This window comes from Archocentrus centrarchus, unplaced genomic scaffold (assembly GCF_007364275.1).
Source record: "Archocentrus centrarchus isolate MPI-CPG fArcCen1 unplaced genomic scaffold, fArcCen1 scaffold_35_ctg1, whole genome shotgun sequence".
NCBI classification, from domain to species: Eukaryota; Metazoa; Chordata; class Actinopteri; order Cichliformes; family Cichlidae; genus Archocentrus; species Archocentrus centrarchus.
In genome coordinates this window covers 2,072,000-2,087,223 of record NW_022060262.1, presented here as the reverse complement: position 1 = coordinate 2,087,223, position 15,224 = coordinate 2,072,000, and positions in this window count along the sequence as shown.

Below are 15,224 nucleotides of genomic sequence, written 5' to 3'. Positions count from 1 at the left end.
GATAACTCCACGCAACCAGTGGAAGTTGGCAAGGATCATTGAAGTTTACCCTGGTAAGGATGGAAGAGTGAGAAAGGTGAAATTGTTGATGAGTGATCCAACTCTGGACAAAGAAGGAAAGCGTACCTCCAAACCTGTTCATCTGGAGAGACCAATTTAGAAGACAGTCGTTCTGATAGAAGCAGAAGAAGATTCGCAGCCTCACTCTGCCTAAAATATAGTTCATAATCCTTAATTCATAAGCAGTTCATTATTTCATTGTTAATAGTTTGTTCCTTTAAAATCACAAGTGATTGGTGGGAGTGTAACAGTATTTACATTTAAGTTTTCGCTGAGCTGTATATTTGAACTTGCTCTTTTGCACCGCCTGGTGGTGGACTATAGAAAGTACAATTGTTTGTCGTTTGTGTTTTCACCCGAGCCCATTGTACCGATGCACATGCTGTGCGGGCTGCGCCGGCTGGTTAGCTCCACACAGAGAGGAAAGAAACGCGGAAAGTTGTTAAGTGAAGAAAGAAGGGAGAAAGAAGGTGGAGAAGAAAAAACTAAGATCGTTAAGGATTGTTTAGCCCCTCCTGGATGTCAGTTCACGAGGTTTGTGTGCTTATATGTTTTATTATCTGTGATCAATATCTTCGTTGACTGACACAAAGTACAAGAAGGAGTTTTGATATGGTATTTTCTTTGTTGTTTTCTTCTGTCATGAGCAGTTCTCATGGGTTGTGAAGACAAGAATAAACCCTGTTTTATGACTCTACGTCGTGCGCTCGTTAATCCGTGAGGGTGCTACAGGCTACTCTAAATTGCCCGTAGGTGTGAATGGGAGCGTGGATGTGAGTGTGAAAGGTTGTTTGTCTCTCTGTGTTAGCCCTGTGACAGGCTGGCGACCTGTTCAGGGTGTACCCTGCCTTTCGCCCTATGACAGCTGGGATAGGCTCCAGCCCCCCTGCGACCCTGACCAGGATAAGCGGAAGCGAATGGATAGATGGATGGATGGGAGAGTGGCTTTGGCTCTATATTCTAATTCCTCTAAGTGTAAGCTTTCATTAGAGCCCTCATTGATGTCTGTAGGATGAAGCATTCAAAAGTTATTGCATTTTCAGGGTTAGCCAAATTCATCCAAAGTGTCCATTTGTAGTGTCCAAAAATGTCACTCTGAAAAACGCACAACCTATACCATATGAAATATGCTGTAAAATGCTTATTTTTACAGCTATTGTTTTCAAATTTGAATGGTAACTTGTTATCTCTGGTGTCCTCCCTGGTAAATTTCAAATTCTGCAAACCAAGGCATACCATTCATCTGTTAACAAATAGGACGACACCATAAGCAATGGAAACACACCCCACCACATTGAAAACTCCACAAATTTTACTAACAAGGTCCAGAATCTTGTACTGGATCCAGATGAAACCATGGTGTCCTTTGATGTGGTTTCACTTTTCACTTGCATACCCACAACTGAGGCAGTGGAGACCGTCAGAAGACGACTACAGGAAAACGACTACAGGAAGACGACTCCTTACTGAACAGAACCAGCTTCACCCCAGATCAGATTTGTGTACTTTTAAACCTCTGCCTTACCACAGCATATTTCAAATACAATGATGGATTCTACAGACAGAAACATGGATGTGTCATGGGCTCCCCAGTGTCTCCCATTGTAGCCAACCTTTACATGGAGGAAGTGGAGAGTAAAGCTCTTGGTTCTTTCAAAGGGGTGGCACAGAGCCACTGGTACAGATATGTAGATGACACCTGGGTCAAAATCAAAACCCAAGAAGTAGAAGCCTTCACTGACCACATCAACTCAGTGGATAAATACATACGTTTTACCAGGGAGGACACCAGAGATAACAAGTTACCATTCCTGGACTGTGCAGTGCTTATCGAGGAAGTTGGAAGCCTCAACATTGAAGTTTACAGGAAGCCCACACACACAGACCAGTATCTCCTCTTTGACTCCCACCACCCTCTGGAACACAAACTTGGGGTGATCAGGACCCTACAACACCGGGCGGAAAGTGTTCCCTCTAAGGCAGAAGGGAAGCATAAGGAACACACACACATTAAGAAAGCCCTCAAAACATGCGGTTACCCCAACTGGGCCTTCATCAAATCAGCTAAGATGCACAGGAATGAAGGCCAAACACAAACTACAGAGAATGGTGAAGAAATTTTAAATAATAAGAGTGCGTGTATTGCTGTTGCTGTTTAAGCCTTTAGGTTTCTGCGTGTTCGTTTCATCGAACAGGAATGGACACAAAACAAACAGGAATAAGGAGTTCAATTATTAAATTTAATAAAGCCATTTCAAACAGTTTACAGAATAATCTGGTTCAGAATTGTCGGAGCTGTCTGATGCAGTCAGTGCAGCTTCACACAAGTCTGACACGGCTCTCTATCTTAGTTCAACTTTTATACACAGACTTAGACACAGTTACATAGTTATTGAAATATGCAAGCATGTAGCAGCTTATCAGTTCCTTCTTCTGTGCCCTTCACTGTCGCTGTTAACGACCTCATCTGGGTCCTGTAGACACAAAACATCAGACCAAAACACATTCTTTTCCAGTAAATCATCGGCATGTGATTTATTTGTCTCTCTACTATGCAGTCTTATTTCTGTCTCCTGTACAGAGTTATTTCAACACTTTCACCTTGTTGTGAAGATTAATGCTGCAATATGCAACTTGATGCTATATTTCTATTTGAATTGTTATATTTATGGTATGTCTAGTGTGCAGCTTATTTACACTCCTTCCTTCAATGGGAAGGACAAGAGGAAGAACATTGTCATCCCTTATGTGTCAGGCTTGTCAGAGAAACTCAGAAGAATTTTCTCCAAGCATGACATCTCAGTATACTTCAAACCAAGTCACACCCTAAGACAAAAACTGGTTCATCCCAAGGACAAACCCGCCAAACACAAGATCAGCGATGTAGTGTATGCTGTTCAGTGCAGTGAAGAGTGCTCGGACCTCTACATTGGTGAAACCAAACAGCCTCTTCACAAACGAATGGCACAACATAGAAGAGCCACTTCGACAGGACAAGATTCAGCAGTACATCTGCATCTGAAGGAAAAAGGGCACTCTTTTGAGGATGCCAATGTTCACATTTTGGACAGGGAAGCCAGATGGTTTGAAAGAGGAGTGAAAGAAGCATCTATGTCCACTGTGAACAACCATCATTGAACAGAGGAGGTGGATTACGTCAACAACTTTCCCCCGCTTACAGTGCTGTCCTGAGCTCCCTTCCCAGACGTCTCAACCCCCATTCACACCTTTGTTCCAGTGACCTCAATAGGCCACATGGAACAATAGAGCGAAGTCCTAAATTGGTTTCAAGTGAAACCACTGATTGAAATGACCCACGCCCCCTTCACACCTGGGCACATGTGTTTATGCACATGAACAATAGAGGGTCATAACCACCTCCAGGGGACTACGCCCACAGGGGTTTAAATACCTGGGTCTCTCCACCATTTGGTTGAGAATTGAAGAAGCCTTTCGGATAAGAGGTGAAACGTCTTCAAGGAACAAAAAGAAGTCCAGTTGCCTTTTTTCAAGCTCCAGAGACTACTATGACCTGGATGACTGAGAATCTACACAGACATATTCAGGCCCTTTGGCAGGTTTACTGGCCTCAGGTCGTTCACAGAAACAACTTCCAAGTCCAGGAGTTTTGTTCTTGTTTCTAATGCAAACACTTCAGTCAGTAGACTGTAACTACATGTTCTTCTGATGTTGCTAATCCAAGCTCTGGCTTGTATCCCACCTTCAGTGCAGTCCCTTATTTCCCTAATTGCATCCAGCATGGAGGACAAACTGGGTCTTCTTAAGAGAAACTGCCACTAAGGTTCCTGAATGTTGTCAGAAAGCACGTCTTACTGTAAGGCTGCCATAACCAGAGTTCCCACAAAATTACATTTGACTCACAGCTTTATCTTTGGGATTTCCTCACAGCAAAGATTTTCTACTTAAGTTGGCATTTCAGCTCATCTCCTTCACAGACACCTTTAACAAGAACACTGTTTTATACAGCTAGTGTTTGAAATCTAGTGTTCTTCACATTAAGCAAGTAATGAGGGGAATACTTCCCAAACAGAGACGTCCTGCTGTAATCTTTGTTGCTGTGGATGTGCCTGTTTTTGGTAGGTTTACAGTTTGTTTTCAGAATTCCTAAACCAGAAGGAGGAGGAGGTGGAGCTCACAATGACAGAGTGGTGCTCTTCAGCAGGCTTCATGACACTAGCCAATCAAAAGAAAGCAGGCTTTTAGGGAGGGTGGACTTAAAGGGGAAGGACCTAATGCGGCTTGTTTTAGTTACATGTAAGCCTCTTTCCCACCAACAGGGTTCCGGAGCCGGAGCCGTGAATTGAACCGTTAGGCAGGTTTTCCACCGCCGAAACACTCGGTGCTCGGCTGAAAAACGGGTTCAACTCCGGCCCTGCAAACTAGCTGGTCTGGAACCAGGAACGCGTGCCGAAAGCGGCAGAAGGGTGTGACTCTGCCGTCTCAACATCAGGTTTTCTACCATATTACATGTGTATTACATGAGAAAAGCGAAGCGATTTTCACGGCTGTGAATTAGGTTGGGCTCTAAGGCTGAACTTGCTGCTTTGTATCAGTTCATATCACAGATAAAAGGACACAAAGTGCGTACTTGTCGTCTTGCTCTAATCGCTGTCTGTGTTTCCCTCTGTGCTGCACACAGATGCTGCAGTAGTTTGGTTTGGACCCTAAAACGTATTTGCAGCACAAGAAAGGGGAGCGTGTTCTCCCACGTTTGTGCGCTTCGGCTTCCGTGTCCAGATGAGGACCCGCCCACACTCATACGTAAAGGAGCAGTTCACAGAAACGCGGTGGGAACGCGGGCCCGTTCTTAATCGTTTCGCCGGTTCACTGGGATCGGCACGGGAACTTGCTCCGGCTCCGGGACCTCAGCAGTGGGAAAGTAGCAACAGAGGATACAATGAGAGGCTACACCAGGGTCCAGTATGTGATACATACACTTCAACAACACTGTTTGTTTTATTGTTTTACTTTTCAGACTGAGTCACTGTACCCTCTCAGAGAGAAGCTGTGAAGCTCTGTCCTCAGTTCTCAGCTCCCAGTCCTCTAGTCTGAGAGAGCTGGACCTAAGTAACAACAACCTGCAGGATTCAGGTGTGAAGCTTCTGTCTGCTGCAGTGAGGAGTCCACACTGGAAACTGGAAACTCTCAGGTCAGGATTCAGACTTTTCCACTGATTCATATTGTTGCACAAATAGCTAACCTTTACAGAATTATCGAGGGACCTTTTTATTGTTCTTTTGGTGGATTATTAGACTCTGAATTACTGTCTAAAGAATTTTCAGTCACATTGTTATTTATTTGTTAAAGGAAAATTACTTCATGCACTGGTCAGTTACACTCTAAAATTTGACAAGTTGACCTTACTTAAGAAAATCTTGGAAACCCATTGCCCTGAAAAATGTAAGTAAGTATAACTATCAAGTCTTATGTTTGTTTACTTAACATATACTTGTTCAGTGTACTTAAGACCTTGTTGTGTCAACTTAATCGTGTTAAGTTAAATTAACTTGGTTTAGTGAAGTTGTTTCAACTCAGAAATAGGAAGTAAATTAACCCGTTTTTAACTTAGCTACATCAAGTTAGTCCAATTTACATGAACAGTACATTTTACTTAGCAGACTCTAGGAAACCGATTGCCTTAAATGAATGAACAACAACAAAACAACAATATACAGTGGGTAAAAAGTATTTAGTCAGCCACTGATTCTATGTAGGAGAACTTGCACAAAGATGGGACAGGTCTGTAATTCCCATCATAGGTACACTTCAACTAAGAGAGGCAAAATGAAGAAAAAAATCCAGGAAATCACATTGTAAGATTTTTAAAGAATTTATTAATAAATCATAGTGGAAAACAAGTAATTGGTCAATAACAAAAAGGATTTCTGGCTCTCACAGACCTGCGACTACTTCTTTAAGAAGCTCTTATGTCCTCCACTCGTTACCTGTATTAATGGCACCTGTTTGACCTCGTCACCTGTATAAAAGACACCTGTCCCCACCCTCCACCTGCTGCTGGACCATGATGCTCTGAGCATTTCTTCTGCACTCCCCTCTTTTCCCTCCTGATGCTTTTATATGATACTACTGCAGCTCCTTGCTCTTCTCTCTCCTTAGTTTGTGTTTGGTTCTTGTCTCTCTGAGCTCATCTCTGCTCTCTTCTCTTTCCCCTCACACTGAAACCAGTCATGGTCCATGCTCCTCCTGGAGCCTGTTTTCATTGGAAGCATCTTTCTGTCAGAGGGAGTTCTTCCTTCCCACCATCACCAAGTGCTGCTCACAGGGGAATGTCTGATGGTTGGGGCTTTCTCTCTGATATTGGAAGCTGTTGCCTTACACTGTTACACAACCTGAGATGATGCTGTTGTCTGTTAGGAATTGTCACTTATAAATAAAGCTACATTAAATTGAATGGATGGAACTGGATAGATGTTATTGTATCTGACAAACAGGAAATCATTGCTCACAGATTGTTGTTTTGTGTGTCTGCAGTCTGTCAGGCTGTCTGATCACAGAGGAAGGCTGTACTTCTCTGGCCTCAGCTCTGAGCTCCAACCCCTCCCATCTGAGAGAGCTGGACCTGAGCTACAATCATCCAGGAGACTCAGGAATGAAGCTGCTGTCAGCCGGACTGAAGGATCCACGCTGGAGACTGGACACTCTCAGGTATGGAGAGGATGTCTGATAGAGGAGGAAGAGCTGGAAGCATTTCCTGTGTCCTTCACTCGCTTCCTGTTTGTTTTATGCACATGTGACATGAACAATCACACATGCAGGAACATTTTTCCTTTGTCTCTGGCGCTTGAAAAAAGGCGACTGGACTTCTTTTTGTTTCTTGAAGACATTTCACCTCTCATCCGAAAGGCTTCTTCAATTCTCAAACAAATGAGAACTGAAGAAGCCTTTCGGATGAGATAAATAGTATATGGAAATAAATAAATAGTATAAAAAAATAAATAGTATATGGAAATTTACTTAAAGACAGAAGGGAAAAGTAGGAGGTTGTAGAAATGTTGGATTCAGTGAATGAATCTCAGCATCAGCAGCTTTGATTCAAACTCATCTCTGCTGCACTGTAATCTGTAACAACCTCTGTGCACCAACACAGAGCTTTACTGTAGTATATAATACAAGAATACAGTACAGCAAATTGACCTGTTTTCATATAATATTTGAATTACACAAAGACACTTTGTGTTCGCTGATATTTGTTGAGCATCTAAAAACGTTGCATTTAAAAATTACCTGCCACATGTTCCTCCCTTTATTTTCGCTAGATGCCGAAGTACCGCGAACACAGCTTATGGATATCTGCACATACTGTAAACGCTGATTATAGCACTATTAATGTTACAGAAATTATTTCAGAGAGCCGACTGACCTGGAGCCAGCGTGTAGCTGTGTCTGAGGTAGCATTGTATTATTTTACTGTTCCCACATCACTGTATATTCACAGCTCACATGTTGCTAAATACAGCGCTTTGATTGGTCAGATGTTTGTTTGTTTGTTTGTTTGCAAAAGTCAACAAAATTAAACTTGATCCTGAAAAAATGAATGCCCATATTCGTCCTGTGAAAAGACGCGGTTGGTGTGAACGGCTGCATTAAGAACAGGTGAGTCCGAAAAATATTTTTAATGCTCGAAACATTTACATGAAATTTACGCGTCTGGTGTGTAATGGCATTTCAACAGGTAGGGAACCAGTGAAGACTATGAATTTAATTTTAGCAGTAACATATAACATGACCGAGACAAGCGTTGTGACATGTGTCAAGAGTGAATCATAGACAGATAATGAAGACGACCCCCACCCCCCCACCCCCGTTTTTCAAAATGAAATGTTATCCAGCCTCATAATAAATAAAAGAAAAATAATGTAAGTAACGTTTTTTCAGTGCAGCCCAGTACCAAATGACCTACGGCAGGTACCTGGGGATATCTGATTTAAATTACACAACAAATGGTTTTCTTAATTGGAGTGGAAATTTTAAAAAAGTAACTTAAAGGGCCAAATTGTGTTATACTTTGACATCAATTTGAGGGTTAGAGGTGGGGGGGGGGGAGTTTAAGACCCCTGGTTTAGGCAGTTTTTGACACTGTCCATTAAACAGGCATAACATTTAATTTGATATCTGAGTGTTTCTTAGCTAACACACTTAGCTAGTGTGTTAGTCTAATTTTTTTTCTCCTTGTTTAGTCGACTAAGAAATTAGTCGCAGGAACATCCATAATTCAAACGTCAGACATCTGAAGCACAGCTGTGACTCTGTCACTTCTTTTCCTCTACTCAGTGATTGATAAAAAGTTTGATGAGACCAGTGCTGCATTTGAATGCTTTCTTTCTCATCACACAACATCCAGACTGAAAGCTTCAAAGAATGAACTCTGTTCAAACAGGCTCCCACTGGCCATCGCTGCCTCTGCCTGTAGCCGGGTCAGACCTGCAGCTGCAGGGTTTTGATGCTGATCTGAGAACAGTTCAATGATCCAGTCATCCCTTGTGGGGCTCACAGCTTCACTTTCATTGGCCTTAAAGGGAAATTAGCCACGCGGCCGAGTAAGAACAAAAACATGTAGAAAACAGAGACACAGACACTCAGAGGAAGACAGGAAATAACCTCTGACCCCCCTCCTCCATTCAGGGCGGAGCCTGCTGGAGTCCGATGGTTGAGCCCAGGTCTGAGGAAGTGTAAGTGTGTTTTTAATGTGACTGATGAAAACAAAGCAGCACACATTCAACCATCTTCAAACTGTCACATCACGCATTCACATCTCTGATGTCATCATCAAAGTGTCAATCAATGAACAGATGATGGATCAATAACTGCAGCTGGATTGTGTTTGTTCTCTCCATCAGATTCCTGTCAACTCACAATCGACACAAACACAGTGCACAGAAACCTACAACTGTCTGACAACAACAGGAAGGTGACACGTGTGGAGGAGGTTCAGTCATATCCTGATCATCCAGACAGATTTGATCATTGGCCTCAACTACTGTGTAGATATGGTCTGACTGGTCGCTCTTACTGGGAGGTCGAGTGGAGAGGAGACGTTTCTATATCAGTGAGTTACAGAAGAATCAGAAGGAAAGGAGGCAGCATTGACTGTTTGTTTGGATTTAACGATCAGTCCTGGAGCCTGGACTGCTCTGATTATGGTCCTCGTTCTGTCTGTCACAATAAGATAAAAACATGCATCTCCTCCTCCTCCTCTTCCTCCTCCTCCTCCTCCTCCTCTGTCTCTAACAGAGTAGCAGTGTATGTGGACTGTCCTGCTGGCACTCTGTCCTTCTGCAGAGTCTCCTCTGACACTCTGATCCACCTCCACACCTTCAACACCACATTCACTGAACCTCTTTATCCTGGATTTTGGTTCAGTTCTGGTTCCTCAGTGTGTCTGTGCTGAGCTGAGTGTAAAGAGTGTCCTCCTGTCAGAGAAACTCTGACTGTTGAACAGATAGTTCAGTCTATACATGTCTGTCTCTTTCACTCACAAACACGTTTTCACATTCATGGATTCAATCAATTGATGTTTGAAACTGTTCTAAATGATTTTGTGTTTGTGATAACATATGACAGGTCGCGTGATTTGTTTGTGAAGGAAGACACCTGAAACACTTTAATTAAACAATTATGACAGTTATTCTATTAAAGAGTCAGAAGATATCACATGTATATGTGGGCAAATGTTGTTGAGGGAGACAGACCTTCTCAGCAGCTGTCTGTGCTCCCTCCCCATAACAGCACTGCTCTAAGCTAAACATAACAGTTTTATACTACAAGCACTATCAGTTCAAAAACAGTTGGAGAGACCTATTGATCAAAAACTCTTGAACAGTAATGGCATGATTATGTATATTTGGGCAGCACGGTGGTGCAGTGGTTAGCACTGCTGCCTCACAGTTAGAATACCATCTGGAAGGCCTGGGTTCGATTCCACCTTGGCCCAGATTCCACCTTGCATGTTCTCCCCGTGCTTGCGTGGGTTTCCTCCGGGTACTCCGGTTTCCTCCCACATTCCAAAGACATGTTTTATTACAACCTGGACTAATTCAGACACCATTCCATTTTCCCAAGACTGCCATCCTCCACATGTCAGTCCTCTGTTTGGCAAACCAGGGACTGTTATTGCCATTTATACTCAGATATCAGGCCATCGCACCGGAATGTTCCCATCCACAGTGTGACGGACACATGTTCTAGTCCCAGGCATAACATTCCCTGTAAGAAGGCACATTTCCTTATCAGGGCACAATAGGGAGTGGTTACTGGTGTCCTTGGAAAGAAGTAGTCCAGTTTAATAAATTTCTGATTTTTCTATACTGGCTTTAATTTAAAAAGTTGAGTCTTGGACTGCAGGCCTTTGGGATCAACATTTAAATCTGAATAGAGACTGTGGTCTGATCAGGTCTAACTATTCAACATAAATGTATTTATTAATTTTATCCATTAAATATAACACCCTGACTCAAAGACTGTCAACTTAAAATCTACACACTACAATTTGCCAAGACACCTACTTAACAGCAGAAGTGTATGTTTGAAAGATCTATTATTCAGTGTCTTTATATTACAGATCTTTTGATTAGTTTAACCCAGTCTAAATTTTTTTTTTCTAAAAGTGAACCTATTTTTATGCACCAGAGAAGTTAGTTGCAGCAGTTGTCTATTAACAATACATCATTCAGATTTTAGGTTATGTTTACGAGTGTTTGTATTGTATAATTTACAGATATTCATTTCAAGCATTTGCATCTAAAAATTAGTTTCAGCAGTATCATCTTCTCTCTAAACTCTAGAGTTGATTCAAACTGTTCAGATAAAAAATACAAATGATTTAATGCTCTAAAATCAACATTTGACACAGATTTTAAGTCAGCAACTTTTTTCCTCTCGCTGTGCACTCATTTTTGTTGATGGTTGTTGATGTGTTTGATCATTTTTCTCATTTATTTTAGGACATTTCCTTTTTTAAACCATGGGTCGAAAGAATGAATGCCAAGATCGGTGCTGAAAAGGATGATGACCGTGGATATAAAGCATAAAATTATCGAAATACATGAGCGAGGTGTGCATGTTGCTGTCTTGGTGAGGGTAAGAGTGTGCCAAAAAAAGGCAAAAGAAGGAGGAGATTACGTGAAGTGAAAAAAAGGAGCATTAAGTTTAGCGATCGCCTCCACTTCCATCTCCAAAAACATCTTTGTTTTTCACTTAAAACCAGTTCATTTCTTTACATTCTCTTATATTATACTGTATACAGTATTATCTTTTCTACATTATTTGTTTATAAAGGCATTTTCCTATTAATAAACGTAAAAAAATTTCGTGGTTTTGGGGGGTGGGAACAGATTAATGACATTTCAATTCATTTCTATGGGAAAATTTGATTTGACATGCGATCAAATTGAGTTACGAGCTAAGTCAAGGTACCACTGTATTTATATATGTGTATGACATGTGACCAAAATTAAAAATATTATTGATCTCTCAATTTGAAAGGAAAAGAAAAGCTAATTGTTTTAGTCTAGTGTTAGTGAGAGAAACCTTGATTATTTTACTTTTATGACTTTATTTATTTTGTATTTTGTGTAATTTGTGTATCTTTATTGGTCTTGTTCTGAATATAACACCATGTAGTGCGATCAGTCAAAATCAAAGTCAGGTGAGTCTGAAATGTTGTGGTAATTCTGGGGTCAGAGGTCATACTCACACTTCCCTCCTTTGTCGATCTTTTTACACAGAGCACACAGCAAAATAGTTTTCTGTGATCATCAAACTGAAATCAGGACGTGTCCCTCCTTAGACCTCATGTCAAGAAAAAACAATAATTAATGTTATAAGAAACAAAGCAGATTATATTCCTGTGGCCTTCCAATGATAAATTATCCAAACAGATTACGAGTCAGATACTGAGAACGTTCAGCCTGGAACTGAAACATCGCAGTCAGTTGTTATTTTTCCTGCAGTTCTTTGACCTTTGACCACTAATGTGTTTTGGTTCTTCACTGAGAGCCTGTGACTGAGCGTGCTTAAGGCCTAACACTCCCCACGTCGAAAAGGTCTCCTGTTGATGACCCTCCTCCTGGTCTCAGACTTTACACGGAGGTCAGGGGTCAAAGAACTTACAGTTCACCTGTTTGTCTGAAGTTGGGCCTTCTTACTGAGGGTCGTGCGGAACCAGGAGCCTTTTTCCTGAGTCTTTAGAGCTGTCAGTCTGTTCAGGAGAGCTTGGTGTGATCTTGAACACCTCTATCTGCACCAGTTCCTTTATTGGTAGCTGATCCAGTCTCCTGCAGCCCCGGTGATGTTGTTCAGGCTCCTGTTACAATCAAACTGAGAAATCTTTATTAGTTAAGTCTTGAATTGATTTTAAATTTCTCCTATTCTGTATCCCTCCTTTGAGACATAAACTGTGTTTATGTCTCAATAATTTAACTTATTTATCTAAAGGGCATACTGATTTTTTTGTATTATTAGCTTTTGTATTTTTCCTTTAATGCCTCTGTTATAATTATGATTATGCTCAAATCTGCCAAAAAAATAAAATGTAAGTGCAAAAATGTGTAAATCAAGTACCTTTATTTTATCATGTTTTCATAAACAGGTTTTTAGTTCTCTATGTTTTGCTTTTTAGCAGAGCGGCAGCTCAAGATTTGGCACTTTGTCTTGTGTCTTCAGTTCAGCTGTGTGTAACAAAGTATTCACACGCACTGTGTTTTTTTCTAATCTTTCATTTTTAAGGTTTCACTAAAACTTAGTCTCTCATAGAAACGTTTTCTTGAAATTTAACAATCTTCTGTGACCTCTAATAACTATATTTATATTTATACTTCAATTTGGGATTATCATGGCATTAGTCTGTTATACTGGCTTTGTTTTTAAGAAAATCAATTAAAAACAATGATCTCCTGACTGTCCTCTTTTTTGGACTTTTGCAGTTTTATGTCCTTCAGTGGTAGACAACACTCACTTTGTATCAGGGGTAAACCTTAACCCTGAGAGCTAGACTTACAGCACTCAGAACTCTTTTGTCTCTCACTCACATGCACACAAACTCTGCATCTCTCTGACACAGCAACACTATAAGTGACACACACATACCACAATGCTCAGAGACGCACACACAGATACAGGTACAGATACACAGGGGCGGAGCTTCTGGAGGGGCTGGGAGGGCCCCAGATGGGAGAGAGAAGAGGAGGATAAGATTTCAGGCAGCCAGGCCTCTGTCGCGTTCGAGACGAGGTGAAGAAGGGGGGCCCTCGACTGACTGTATCACGATGTGCACAGTATACCACCGGCCACTATACATCACCAATCATTCATGTTTTACACAGGGGGTTTTAAAGGTTGCCACAGTCAGGACTGAGTCACGGTTGCTCAAAACTTTACAAGACCAACTGACTTTAGTGATGTAGTAGGTGTAAAATATTGAATAAGATGTTGTGCTGCATGACTGGCTTTATTTTCACTCTTACATTTAACTTTATGAGACGCAAATTTTCAAGTGGATCGCCGATATTTTCTCCAAGTGTATTGTGGGTAAAACTCGTCACCAACCGTCCATCAACGTCATCATCAGTCACTTGGCAACAGATTATAAAATAAAGGCTGTTTCACACCAGATGCGTTCCATGAAAATGACACGAAATTCCGAATCTTTCGGATGCGATCGTGTCGTGTAACCCATAGACATATATACCTAGACGCCGCTGACTCGTACGCCAACATTGCCGCCATATTGGAGGAGACAAAAGCGGCCAACATAACATGAGAGAGATGCTGCACCCTGGTGCTGTTTGGAGTTTTTGAACCATTTTACAGTCAAAACAGGATCATGTGGGATTACCTTTCACAGGTAAGACTGAGGAATTGTTTTTGATCATATTTGGCCATTCTAACATTTTGAAAACAAAATTCGTTTTTTTGTGCCTAATAGTTTCCCAGTGTATATTAGTGCATATTTGAATGTGTGAATGAACGCATTAACTTAAATAACGCTTTAAGAAAGGCGCTTTATGAAGTTCAGTCCATTCACTTGTGATAGTTCACAGCGCAGCTTTGCCTCCTCCAATATGGCGGGGACACAGTTAATTAAGGCGTCTACGTATATATGTCTGTGGTGTAACCTATATACACACTGGACGCGTTGCGTTTTTGCGAATAAATCGCCCTCATAAAACGCACTGTGAAAGAAAGGAAGTCAACATCAAACGATGATGTAATGAGGCTGTGATGTTTCTAAACAAGAGAAGGAAGAAACAGAGATTCTGCTTTCATCCAACTCACATGGACAGCAAAAGAAGGCAGCCCCAGGATTTCTTCTCATTCACCTTATTTACTTTGTTTATACTCCACTCTGCATTTAATCATTAATTGTTATTAATCTCTGGCTCTCTTCCACAGCATGTCTTTCTCTCCCCTCAGCCCCCCCCTCAGCAGATGACCCCCCTCCCCCCTCCCTGAGCCTGGTTCTGCTGGAGGTTTCTTCCTGTTAAAAGGGAGTTTTTCCTTTCCACTGTCACCAAGTGCTGCTCATAGGGGGTCGTTTTGACTGTTGGGTTTTCTCTGTATTATTGTAGGGTCTTTACCCACAATACAAAGCGCCTTGTGGTGACTGTTTGTTCTGATTTGGCGCTATATAAATAAAATTGAATTGAATTGAATGAACTTATTGCCACAATAATAAAAGAGCTTTTGACCCTGTTGGTCCTTGAGCATGGCTCCACAAATCTGCAGCCTGAGGGAAGTAACCTGAAGTGGCCCTGAAGGAGCAGCTGGAATCAGCCAGGATGGAGCAGGTGTTCCTCAGGGTCCTGATCCTGCACACATCCCGCAGGTGGTTCAGGAACACCCGGCAGTCCTGCTGCAAAGTTTAACAATTGATTTCTGTTCCTCAAATTTAAAACTCTTTCCCAAACCCACACATGAGGGGAAAAGTTAACACAGATTCTCTACAACAAAAATCAAATATTCTCATAAAAGTATAACATTAAAATCTCGGAGCTTACAATAAAAATAATCTCTGATGTCATTTCCTGTATCAGCCTGTGGCTCAAATGTGAGTTTATCATCACTCAGGGTGGCAGAGCGCTTCTACTGATTAACCACCTCAACTAATTGGTTATTGATGGCTACAG